Source organism: Perognathus longimembris, unplaced genomic scaffold (assembly GCF_023159225.1).
Source record: "Perognathus longimembris pacificus isolate PPM17 unplaced genomic scaffold, ASM2315922v1 HiC_scaffold_5931, whole genome shotgun sequence".
NCBI classification, from domain to species: domain Eukaryota; kingdom Metazoa; phylum Chordata; class Mammalia; order Rodentia; family Heteromyidae; genus Perognathus; species Perognathus longimembris.
The window spans coordinates 1,418,990-1,430,545 of NW_025961413.1; the positions used below are offsets into that span (position 1 = coordinate 1,418,990).

Below are 11,556 nucleotides of genomic sequence, written 5' to 3' on the forward strand. Positions count from 1 at the left end.
AATAAGAAGTAGGTCTAAGGCCATTGAGGTTGTTAAGTTGGTTGATGTATATTGAGAAACTCAGGTTAGTGGTAGAAGTAGTGCAAACTATACGTTACATAATAAAAAACTAATAGCTACTAAGAAATATTTTCGTGCTGAGCTGATTGGGTCAAACCCACATTCGTATGTGATAACTTTTTCAGAATTGACATGTATTGGTGGAATTCAGAAAGCAAAGATGATTAACATAGTAGCTAAGATAAAATTGGTCAGAGCAATAAACAAGTTTATTCTTCTTCTTTGTATTACACCAAAACTTTTCGGTTGAAAGTCAAAGGTACTGTTTACATTGAAAGCATATTTGCCTCATCACTATATGGCGATATAAAGGAACAGTCAGACTTCGTCTACAAAGTGTCAATATCTGGCTGCTGTTTCAAATCCGAAATGGTGGGTGGATGAGAAGTGGTAAAACAAAAATTGACGAATCAGTCATACAGAGAGGAAGGTAGTACCAATTATAACGTGAAGTCCATGAAAGCCTGTAGCTATAAAGAAGGTAGAGCCGTTAACTCCGTGAGCAGTAGTCAAAGATGACTCTATGCATTCGAATACTTGGAGAATAGGGAAGTAAATTCATAATGTAACCGTAATGGTCAAAGCTTGCGTTATGTGATTGTGGTTTCCTTCTATGTGGCTACGGTGCACTCCTGATCCTAATACTATGGAGGCATTTATTATGTAATGGTAATTCTATGGTGATTAATGGTGTAATTACTGTAGGTGGTCAACATCCTCAAAGCTCTGGGGTGGGGGCTATGCTTGAGTGATAAAATGCTCCATAAAAATTGCGAAAACCAACACTTCAGAAATACGAAGGAGGATTGTACCACAGCGAAGACCTTTTGGTACTGCTGGGGTGTGATGACCTTGAAATGTCCCTTCTCAGATAATGTCTCGTCATCATTGGTATATAGTCACGGTTGTTGTCAATAAAGCAATATATAAGAGTGTTTTATAATTAAAGTGAAATCACATCATAACTCCTGATGTAATTACCAGTGCTTATATGGCTCCATTTCGTGGTCATGGGCTACGATTTACTCTACGGAAAGCTTGTGTTTGTTGGGTCATTATCTCTTGTCCTTGACAAGATAATAGCAGATGTTATCAGTATGTAATTTATCAAAACTATGTACGTATTCATGACTTTTATTTTTCCCACCAAATGCTCTGAGAAGAACAGTCGCTCCCGGAGAGGAGGTTGTCTGGTGGGAATGGCAGTGGGCAAGAAGTAACTATTATGAAATCAAGAGGTTCTTTCTTCATTTCTTTCACGTATGTTTAAATGCCTTTGCTAGGGCAGAGTGGTGCACAGAAACGGAGGGACAAAGGGTGAACAAATCAGGCCAAACCCTAAAGCCCTAAACCCTGATCCTAGCCCTAGGCCTAACCCTAAAGCCCTTAACCCTGACTGTCGACCAATCCATAGCCCTAACCCTGACCCGAACCCTAAGCCTAACTATGTTTCCTAGAGTGGGGGCCCCCCTTACCCAAAGCCTGACCGCAGACCTAACCCTAACCCTCAGTGCGAGAGTAGGTGGGCACCCTAAGACTAAGCCCCACCCTAAAGCTTACCATGAACCTGAACCTAACCCTGACCCTGAGGGAGAGAGTGGGGGGGCCCCCTCTCCCTAAGCCACCCCCTAAACCTAACCCTGACACTAACCCCTGGCCCTAACACTCAGTGCGAGAGTGGGGCCTCCCCCCCACCCCAACTTTCCTCATCAGGCTAAATGTCCCCCTGAACCTAAACCCTGTCCTGTGTTGCTCCCGCAAGTGCAACATGGGCCAGGGATCCTGCAGGCAGTGATCACAGAAAGCGGGGAGTAGGGTTGTGGCACACAGGGTTCCTGGGGGCCAGGGTTTCTGCAGGCAGGGGTGGAGGGTGGCCAGTGCTTCTGCGGGCCGTGGCTGGCCGGAGCTTGGCGAGCGTTTGTCCAGCCTGCTGGCGGGGTTCAGGTGGGTGGGCCGACGTTTGTGTCAGTCACACACATGAGACACCATTTTCCACGCAAGCATGGCAGGTTTATTGTGCAGCAGGACGTGTTGGGGGGGGGCGGCTGAGGGTTTCTGCAAGCGGTGACGTCCGAAAGTGGGTGTCCTGGGTCCGGGTGGCAGGCGTCGGTGGCTGAAGGGGGGCCTGGACTAGAGTGTGCAGGGTGCGAGGGGGGCCTGGGGTTTCCGCAGTGTTCGGGGGAGAGGGTGCCCACTCCCACCGCTACACGGTTAGCCGGAGCCTCACAGGAAGCCTCTCTGGGATAGCCGACGCCTCTGGCTATGCCCCAACCTGACACCTAGCAGTATGCTTGAGATGGCCTGCAACCCCAGCCCCAGGCAAAGACCCACCCTATTCCCAAGCCACACCCAGAATCGGGAGGGTAGCCCCCGAGCACTAGCCCTAGGACAGGAATGTGGGCCAGAGAAGTCCTGGCCCTGACCCTAACCTGGTGTCAGAATGGAGGCTCCAACCCCCCCCCCCCCCACACACACACACTTGGCCTAAACCAACGTCCAAAATGGGGCACCAAAATTCCTGGCCCTGACCCTAACACGGTGTCAGAAAGGGGGCTCCTCCGTCCACTGAGCCTAATCCTAAACCTAAGTCCGAAAGTGGGCTCCCCGTCCACGAAACTACGCAGGCCAGACCCTAAGTGTGGGAGCACAGCCCCTAGCCCCAGCCCTAAGCCTGAGCCTAAGTCGGGAGTGGAGGCCCACACCCACCCCATAGCCCCAGCCCCTAGCGTAACCCTCATTGCGGGAGTGGGGCTCCTAGTCCCCGCCCTCTGTGTAACCCCGAGTGTGGAGGGTGGTGGGTCCCTATCCTTTAGGGTAACCCTGAGAGCGTTGGGGAGGCCAGGGTCTCTCCAGCAGTCACGGTTGCGATGGGGGCAGGGGCGGGGGGCGTCGCTTGGTCGTATCCACACGAGGCAGGAGCTTATGTTCACTAGACTTTTATTGTGCGTTCGAGCTCAGGGTGGGTGGTATGTACTTGTGTGTGCGTGAGTGCTGTGGGTGGGGCCGGACGAAGGGGGGTCGAGGGTCTGTGGGGCGGTCAGGGACAGCCGCAGGCAGGCCGGGGTTCACGTGGGCGTAGCCGGCCATAGGGGGGCCGGGGTCTGGGCGAGGCATCATTTGAGGGGTTTCGAGGGTGGCCGGGGTCTGCACGGGCATGGGTCGTGGCTGCCAGCGGTTTGTCAGCTGGGGCCGGGCATCTCTCCAGGGGTAGGCAGGCAGCTCTCTCCCCTACCGGCTCCTGTTCTTCCTGGCTCGAACCACTCTCCTGGCCGTCCTTGCTGAGGCGGTCTTGGACTCCTCTCTCCAGCCGTGGCTGTCCTAAGCGACCATCGGCTTCTCCCTCCAGGTGGGGCGTGCTGCAGCGGGCCCAGGATCTGTGGGGACAGGGGTCAAGGTAGGGCCAGGGTCGGTGCGGGCAGGGTGGCAGGTGGGGCCGTCAGAAGGGGGGTAGGGTCGGTTGCTGTGTGGTTAGAGAGGGCCTGCATCTCAGAGGGCGGTAATGGGCGACTGTTTAGCCCCGAACTGTGAGCAGCCGGGTCCGGCCGTGTGATGGGCCGCTCTCTCTCCTACCTGCTGCCGTCCTTGCCGTCTCTCACCGCTCTCCCGTCCAGGGTTGGTGGGCTTTCCCCTCCGATCTTGGCTGGCCGCAGGGTCCTCGTGCTCGTCCCTCCGGGCAGGGGCGACCGAGGCTCAGGCAGGCCCGTCTCTGCAGGCGCGTCCGGACGAAGGGGGGCCATGGTTTCCTCCGTCAGGTCCACCACACGGTGGTCGGGGTAGACGTGGCAGGCTTGATCCAAGGGTGGCCTGCGTTTCTGACGGTGGGAGTTGACGCTCGCGCGGCTCTCCCGTCCCGGCGGCCAGAAGGTGCTGAGGGTTTCCGCCTCCAGGCCTGGCTGGCCAAGGTGGGGCCAGGATCTGTGCGGGGAGGGGTCCGAGGTCAAGGAGGGGACGGGGCAAGTGCAGGCTGGGTCCGAGGTGGTCCGGCGACCGTGCCGGCGGGCACGGCCAAAGGGGGGCACGCTGTGGGTTTGGGGGGGGGGGGGCGGGTGGTTCGGCCCGCGCTCACATACCTGGTCTCGCGGTGTCCCTGCGGCGGCGGAGCCGAGGCGGTGGCCAGGTTCCCCGGGCCGGGCCTGGGCCCCGGCGGCCGCGGGTGGATCTGCACGAGCACCGAGCATCGGCGGTCCACTGCGGCCTTGGCGTAAGCGGAGCCGGGGTCCAGGAAGAGTATGGGGAGCAGTTCTCCCCTCTCCACCCGTGTTCCCGGAGCCTTGCCCGAAGCCGCGGCTTTGGAGGCCTGGTTACCCATGGCGGGCACGAGCGGCGGCGGCGGCCCTACACGTGCGAGGCGCGCGGCTTTCCCCGGGGCACACAGAACAGGAAGTGTGCCCGAGCGGCGGCGGGGTTCCCGGGGCCGGTCCCGAGCGTGGGTGGGCTTCGCGGGGCCGCGGGCACGTCGGAAGCGGCGGCGGGCCTAGCCGCGCGCGGCTCGCTGGGCCGCCGTGCGATGCCCGTGCAGCAGGCCCGGCGAAGGCGGAGGTGGGGGCGGCGGCGGAAGCCTTGTCCAGGCTCGCCACCAGCGGCAGCGGCGGCGGTGGGCTCCTAGGATCAGGGCAGAAGCGGGGCCGGGGTTCTGGCAGAGGGGGTGCCGTTCTCCACGACCTGCGCGTGCCCTTCTTCCAGGCTCGACGGAAGGGGCGGCAGTGTTGCCCATGCCGGGCGGGCCTGCGCGAAGCGGCGCGGACTAGGGGGGGGGAGGGGTGCTCCCGCTTCCTGGCCGCTCAGTGCTGGGCTGCTACGGGCTGGTCCGTCTGCCTCACTGGTCCGAGGCTGTAAGCCAGCATCCCGGAGCAGCCAGCAGCCCGGACCAGCATCGCAGCGGGAGCAGCAACCTGCCCGGACCAGTGAGGCAGCCGTACCAGCCTGCACCACGACCGGCCAGCAGCAGCAGCCTGACCGGACAGCAGCCGCGACCATCAGGTAAGCGGGAGCACCCCCCCTGCCCCCCAGCCCCTCATAGGCCCAGCTGTCAAAACAACCGCCCCGCCCCCTCGCGCAGGCCGGGCATGGGGAACATCGCCGGCTCTTCCGCCAAGCCCGGAAGAGCACGCGCAGGAAGGGGAGACCGGCACCCCCTCTCCAACAGTCCCGGCCAGGCTTCCACCAGGCCCGGGGAAGCCCGCTGCCGCTTCCGCTGGTGGCGTGCCCGGAGAAGGCCGTCGCCGCCGCCCCCGCCGCCACCACCTCCACCACCTCAGCCGGGCCTGCTGCACCGGCACCGAACGGCGGCACGGCGAGCTGCGCTTGCCTCGCGCGGGTAGGCCCGCCCGACGCCGCTTCAGAGTGGCCATAAAAAAGCCGCGGCCGCTTCACACGGGCCCGGCGCCCAGAACGGCCACGCCCCGCTCTGCCTCGGCTCGGGGGTACCCAGCCGTCGCTTCTGACAGGCCCGCGCCCTCGAGAACCTCCCCACACCCCCCCCAACTCCACCCCCCACTCCACCCCCCACCCCCGCTAGGGCAGGGCCTGGGGGACCCCGCCACCGCTCGGTACTGCATCCGGTTCCTGTGCTGGGCCCGGGAAAGTCGCTCGCGCACGCCTCGTGCGTGTAGGCCCGCCGCCGCGCAGGACAGCCATGGGGAACTGCGCCTCCGCGGCTTCGGCCGAGGCTCCGGGGACACCCGCGGAGAGGGGAGAAGGGATCCCCCTCGTCTCCCTGCGCCCCGGCTCCGCTTCCGCACCACCCGGAGAAGCCCGCCTACGCTCGGTGCACGTCCAGACCGAGCCGCAGCCACCGACACCGCCGCCGAGGCCCGGCCTGGGGAACCTGGGGGCCGCCTCGGGCCCAGCGCCGAGTATGGGACAAGATAGGAGGTATGTATGGGAGCGCGGGCTGCACACCCCACCCCCACCCCAAAAGCCCCGGCGGGCCCCCATTCACCAAGCCCGCCTGCGGGGTCCATGGCTCACCTCGAGCCTTGGGGCCTGCGCTCACCCTGGCCCCTCCTTGACCCCTGACCCCTGCTCCTCCTTGACCCCTGACCCCTGCTCTCACAGATCCTGGACACGCCACGGCCAGCACGGCACGCAGGGAGAAGCCCGGTGTCCCTTCGGCGGTCCTGGCCAGGACAGCGGCGCGAGCCTGGCCGGACGGGAGCGGGTAGGGGAGACGGCAACCATCCGACGCTCCACGAGCAGCCAGCCCCACCATCGGCAACGCTGGCCACCCTTGGAACGAGCCTACCGGATGGACCCTGACCGCCCTGACCCACGTCTGTCGTCTCTGCCTAAGGAAACCCTGACTCTCCTTCGGGCACCCACGCTTGGAGAGGTCAGCCTGCCTCAACATCGTTCCCCCCTGCATGGAGGGAGGAGCCCGAGTCCCCTTCGGCCGGCCCCACTTGCGGGAGGAAGCCCGAGGTCGCTTCGGCCACACAGCCCAGACGGGAGAGCACGACCATGGAAGGACGGGAACAGGTAGGAGAGAGAGCAGCCTGTCAAACTGTCGGCCCGGCTTCCGAAACCTCTACCCCCCCCCCCCCCTTCAGCCATCCACGCCCGTTGAGAAGCAGGCCCCCTCAAAACCTGCCCTCACCGACCCTCAACCCACCTTCGGCCGTGCCCCCTTCCACCCTGCCCTCACCGACCCTGGCACTACCTCGACCCCTTCCCGCACAGATCTGGGACCATCTTGGGCCAGCCACGACTGGAGGGAGAAGTCCTGGGCCGCTCCGGCAAGCCACGTATGGAGGGAGAAGACCGACGCCCCTTCGTCCCGCCTGGCACTGAGAGCGGTGAGAGCATGGAAGACCGGGAGCCGGTAGGGGAGAGAGTGACCAGCCGCCGCTGGAGAGACAGCCAGGACCACCTGATGAGAGGCTTGCCCCCCCGACCCCTGCCCGCAAAAATCCAGGCCACCCTCGAAACCCCTCGAAAGATGCCGTGCTCGGACACCGGCCACCACACGTCCGGCTACGTCAACGTGAACCCCGCCCCTCCTTCATCTAGCCTCGTCTGCCGCCCAATTCCTCCACCCTCCTTCAGCCGTCAACGCCTGAAGTGACCCTCACACACGCATATACCACCCCCTCCCCCTTGAACACCTTCTTCTACACAATAAAACTATACTGAATGGAAGCTCGTGTCTTCTGTTAATCCAACTGAGCGACGCCCCCCTCCGCCCCCCTTTGACCCCTGCCTGCTGGAGAGACCCTGTCCTCCACACCGGTTGCAGGGTTAGCCGTAGGAGGGCTAGGGCTTGCTCCCCGTTCCGTAATCGTGGTTAGGCTGAGGGCCGGGACTAGGAGCACCAATCCAGGAATGAGGATTAGGCTCGTGGCTAGGGGCTACGTGGGAGGGGGGGTGGCAGGGGGGACTCCCCTCCAGACTTAGAATCATGCTTAGGGCCCGGCGCTAGATGCCACAGACCCGCCCTTAGGGTCAGGTTTAGTCCTACAGTAATGTTGAGCACCTTCCCTACCTAGGGTTAGGCCTAGGGTGTGGGGGGGGGGAGCCCCCTCTCTGAGGTTCAGTGCCAGGCCTAGTGGTCTACCCATTCGGGTGTCAGGGCTAGGGCTAGGTGTGCCACCCTCCCTGTTTTGGGTGTTGCATGAGGTTAGGGTGGGCCTCGGCCACAGGGTTAGGTTCGCCTGCAATCCTTTGGGTGCTGCTGGGTGTTGGGGGGGAGGGTGCTCACCCAGAGGCTTCCTGTGACAGGCTACGGCTCCGCGTGTAGCCCTTGGAGCGTGGCAACCCCTACCACGAACCCTGTCTGCCGAAACACTGGTCCCCCCTCGAACCTAGCATGGAGTAGCCCCGACCCCTTTCTTCCACCCACACCTGCCTCACGGACTCTCGACACCACCCTCGGACGGCACCGCATGCAGAAACACGCGGCCTTCAACACCCGCTGAAGAATAACGCTGGCATGCCTGGAAGCTGGCGTCTCGTGTGTGTGACTGGCACAAACGTTGGCCATCCACCACCAACACCCGAACACCGCCTGCCCGCTGGTCAGACACTCAACACTGCCCAGCCACGGCCAGCAGAAGCCCTGGCTACCTTCCTATTATGCATGCAGAAACCACAGCTCCCCCCCCCCAACCCCCGGTACCCTGCCTACACAACCCTACTCCCCCTTCTGCGACCTTTGTCTGCAGAAGTCCTGGACCACCTTGAACTTGCTGGAGAAACCCTGGCAAGGGTTTAGGGTCAGGGGGAGGTTCATCATGCTGATGGTTAGGGGTGCACCCACTCTCGCACTGAGTGTTAGGGCCAAGGGTGAGGGTCAGGGTAAGGTTTTTGGTCAGTGGGTCCCCCCCGTGTTGCACTTAGGGTTAGGCCTCCAGTTAAGGTCAGGAACAGGATTATGGTCAGTGGGTTCCCCCTATCTCTGACCTAGTGTTAAGCCTCCAGTTACGGTCAGGGTCAGGTTTAGGGTGAGGCTTAGGGGCGGGGTGGGGGGCCCGTCTCTGACTTATTCCTCGAGTTAGGGTCAGGGTTCGGTTTAGGGACAGGGTTAGTGTCAGGGCCCCCCCCCCTCGGACTCATGGTTAGGTCTAGAGTTAGTGTTAGGGGGTTAGGTTGGGGGTGAGGAGCCTCTCTCTTGGACTAAGGGTTAGCGTCAATGATAGGGCAAATATTACTAATTCCCTATTCTAACGGGCGATCTGGAGCCCTAATATTAACTTGTACTATCACTTTCTTTGTCTCTACTACTCCTGCATTCCTTTACTCCCAACTACTCAGCTATCAATAAACCTAGGCATAGCTATCCCTCTATGAACAGCAGCTGTAATGCTAGGATTTCGCCATAAAACCAAAATCTCTCTAGCTCATTTTCTCCCACTAGTAACACCATTACCATTAATTCCTATACTAATTACAATTGAAACCATTGGTTTATTCCTCCAACCAATTGCCCTTGCGGAATGAGTGACAGCACACATTACAGCTGGTCACCTCCTAATTCACTTAATTGGAGGGGCTACCCTGACAATCCTACCTCTAAGTACATCTGCATCTTCAATTACATTCCTCATTTTATCCTTACTAACCGTTCTAGAACTGTCCGTAGCCCTTACTGAAGCCCCAAGCCTACGTTTTTACATTGTTAGTTAGCCTGTGTTTACCTGACAAGACATAATGACCCGGGGCTGGGAATATGGCCTAGTAGCAAGAGTGTTTGTCTCGTATACATGAGGCCCTGGGTTCAATTCCCCAGCACCACATATACAGAAAATGGCCAGAGGGGGCACTGTGGCTCAAGTGGCTGAGTGCTAGCCTTGAGCAAAAAAGAAGCCAGGGACAGTGCTCAGGCCCTGAGTTCATGGCCTAGGACTGGCAAAAAAAAAAAAAAAAAGACATAATGACCCAACAATCTCACGGCTTCCGTATAGTAAATCCTAGCCCATGACCACTAACTGGAGCCATATGAGCACTGCTACTTACATCAGGAATTATTACGTTATTTCACTTTAATTCTAAAACTATCCTATAAATTGCTTTATTGACATCTATCCTGACTAATCCTGACTATATAGCAATGATGATGAGACATTATCTGAGAAGGGACATTTCAAGGTCATCACACCACAGCAGTACAAGAAGGTCTTCGCTGTTGTACTATCCTCCTTATTATTTCTTAAGTGATATTTTTCGCAGATTTCTTTGGAGCATTTTATCACTCAAGCTTAGCCAGCACTCCAGAGCTCGGAGGATGTTGACCAACTAGAGGAATTACACCTTTAAACACCATAGAAGTACTATTAATTAATAAATACCTGTATACTATTAGGTTCAGGAGTGCACCGTAGCCTCATAGCAGGAAACCGCAATCACATAATCCAAGCTTTGACTATTACGATTACATTAGGAATGGACTTCACTATTCTCCAAGCATTCCAATGCATAGAGTCATCTTTGACTAATGCTGACGGACTTAACGGCTCTACCTTCTCTATAGCTCCAGGCTCTCACGTACTTCACGTTATAATTGGTACTACATTCCTCTCCGTATGCCTGAACCGTCAAAATTTTTTTTCCATTTCACATACACCCACCATTTTGTATTTGAAACAGCACCCAGATATTGACACTTTGTTGACGTAGTCTGACTGTTTCTTCGTATCACAATCTAGTGATGAGACAAATATGCTTTCAATGTAAACAGTACATTTAGCTTTCAATCGAAAAGTTTTGGTGTAATACAAAGAAGAAGAATAAACTTGTTTATTGCTCTGACCATCAATTTTATCTGTGACTTGGACTCAGGGCCTGAGCACTGTCCCTGGCTTCTTTTTGTTCAAGGCTACCACTCTGCCACTTGAGCCACAGCGCCACTTCTGGCCATTTTCTGTATATGTGGTGCTGATGAATTGAACCCAGGGCTTCACATATGCAAGGCTAGCATTCTTGCCACTAGGCCATATCCCCAGCCCTGGATCAGTTTTTTTTTAAACAATCAATTCACTCTTAGGATAGATGGACCTGCCTGGTTCTTAACTGTGTGCAGCACAGGAAAAGAAAAGCATTTACTATTTATGGTTATATCCGTCTAAACTAGTGTAAAAATAAAAAAAAATACTGTATCAATACAAACAACAGGTTTACCATGCACAAAGCCAAGAATGCTGACAATGGCAGACACTGGCTTTCTAGGGCACTGTCATTTGAACAGGCAAGCAGTAGTTAGCTGTGGGGTACGACCACACACTGGGAAGCCTGGGTCTTGTCTGCCCCCTTGTGCTCTTCGTGGTTACCAGAGTGTGCTGGAAAGGGGATGTGGGCCTGGCATCAGAACAGTGTGCTGATGGTGGGGTCAGTCACCATGAGGGACAGGACGTTACACCTGCTGCCTGTCCATGCGTAAGCTGGAACTCTGGCAGGTGCAGCTGACCTGTTGTTGGTCACTGCTGTTGGGAATGGAGGGTTACATTGGTTGCTGGTTGGTGTGGCCCCCGGTAGTTTAAGTACAAAGAAATCAGCTTCCACGGTGATTGCCAAGATCCATAAGTCCCTGGATTCTAAAGCCTGAAACAACAGGCCCTCCCTTTCCTCTCATGGCTTGGAACTGTAGTTCTCTGTATCTCATGGTCTAACACCAAGGCTTTGAGCACTGAAGGGCTGGGGACTTCCTGTAGTGGATCAACTACTCTCACAGTTTCTTTTCGAGTATGGCAACAGGACTCCAGCCAGCTAATTGGTCGCACTACCACTCTATTATCCAAACCCCAGTTTATGTCTTTTTTCTTTTATCTTTTTTTTTGGCCAGTCCTGGAGCTTGAACTCGGGGCCTGAGCACTGTCCCTGGCTTCTTTTTGCTAGCACTCTGCCACTTGAGCCACAGCACCAATTCTGGCCATTTTCTATATATGTAGTGCTGGGGAATCGAACCAAGGCCCTCATGTATATGAGGCAAGCACTCTTGCCACTAGGCCATATCCCCAGCCCCATGAGTGCATTCCTAATTCCACAAATACATGTCAATTCAGAAAA

At 57.2% G+C, this 11,556-nt stretch overlaps 1 non-coding gene across 1 annotated transcript; it reads right to left on the reverse strand.

Moving 5' to 3' along the window:
* Positions 1-10,642: 10,642 nt before the first annotated feature.
* LOC125345597 lies at positions 10,643-10,778 on the reverse strand. The gene has a single exon (XR_007209760.1). It is a non-coding gene; the product is annotated as a small nucleolar RNA SNORA8 (small nucleolar RNA).
* Positions 10,779-11,556: the final 778 nt, after the last annotated feature.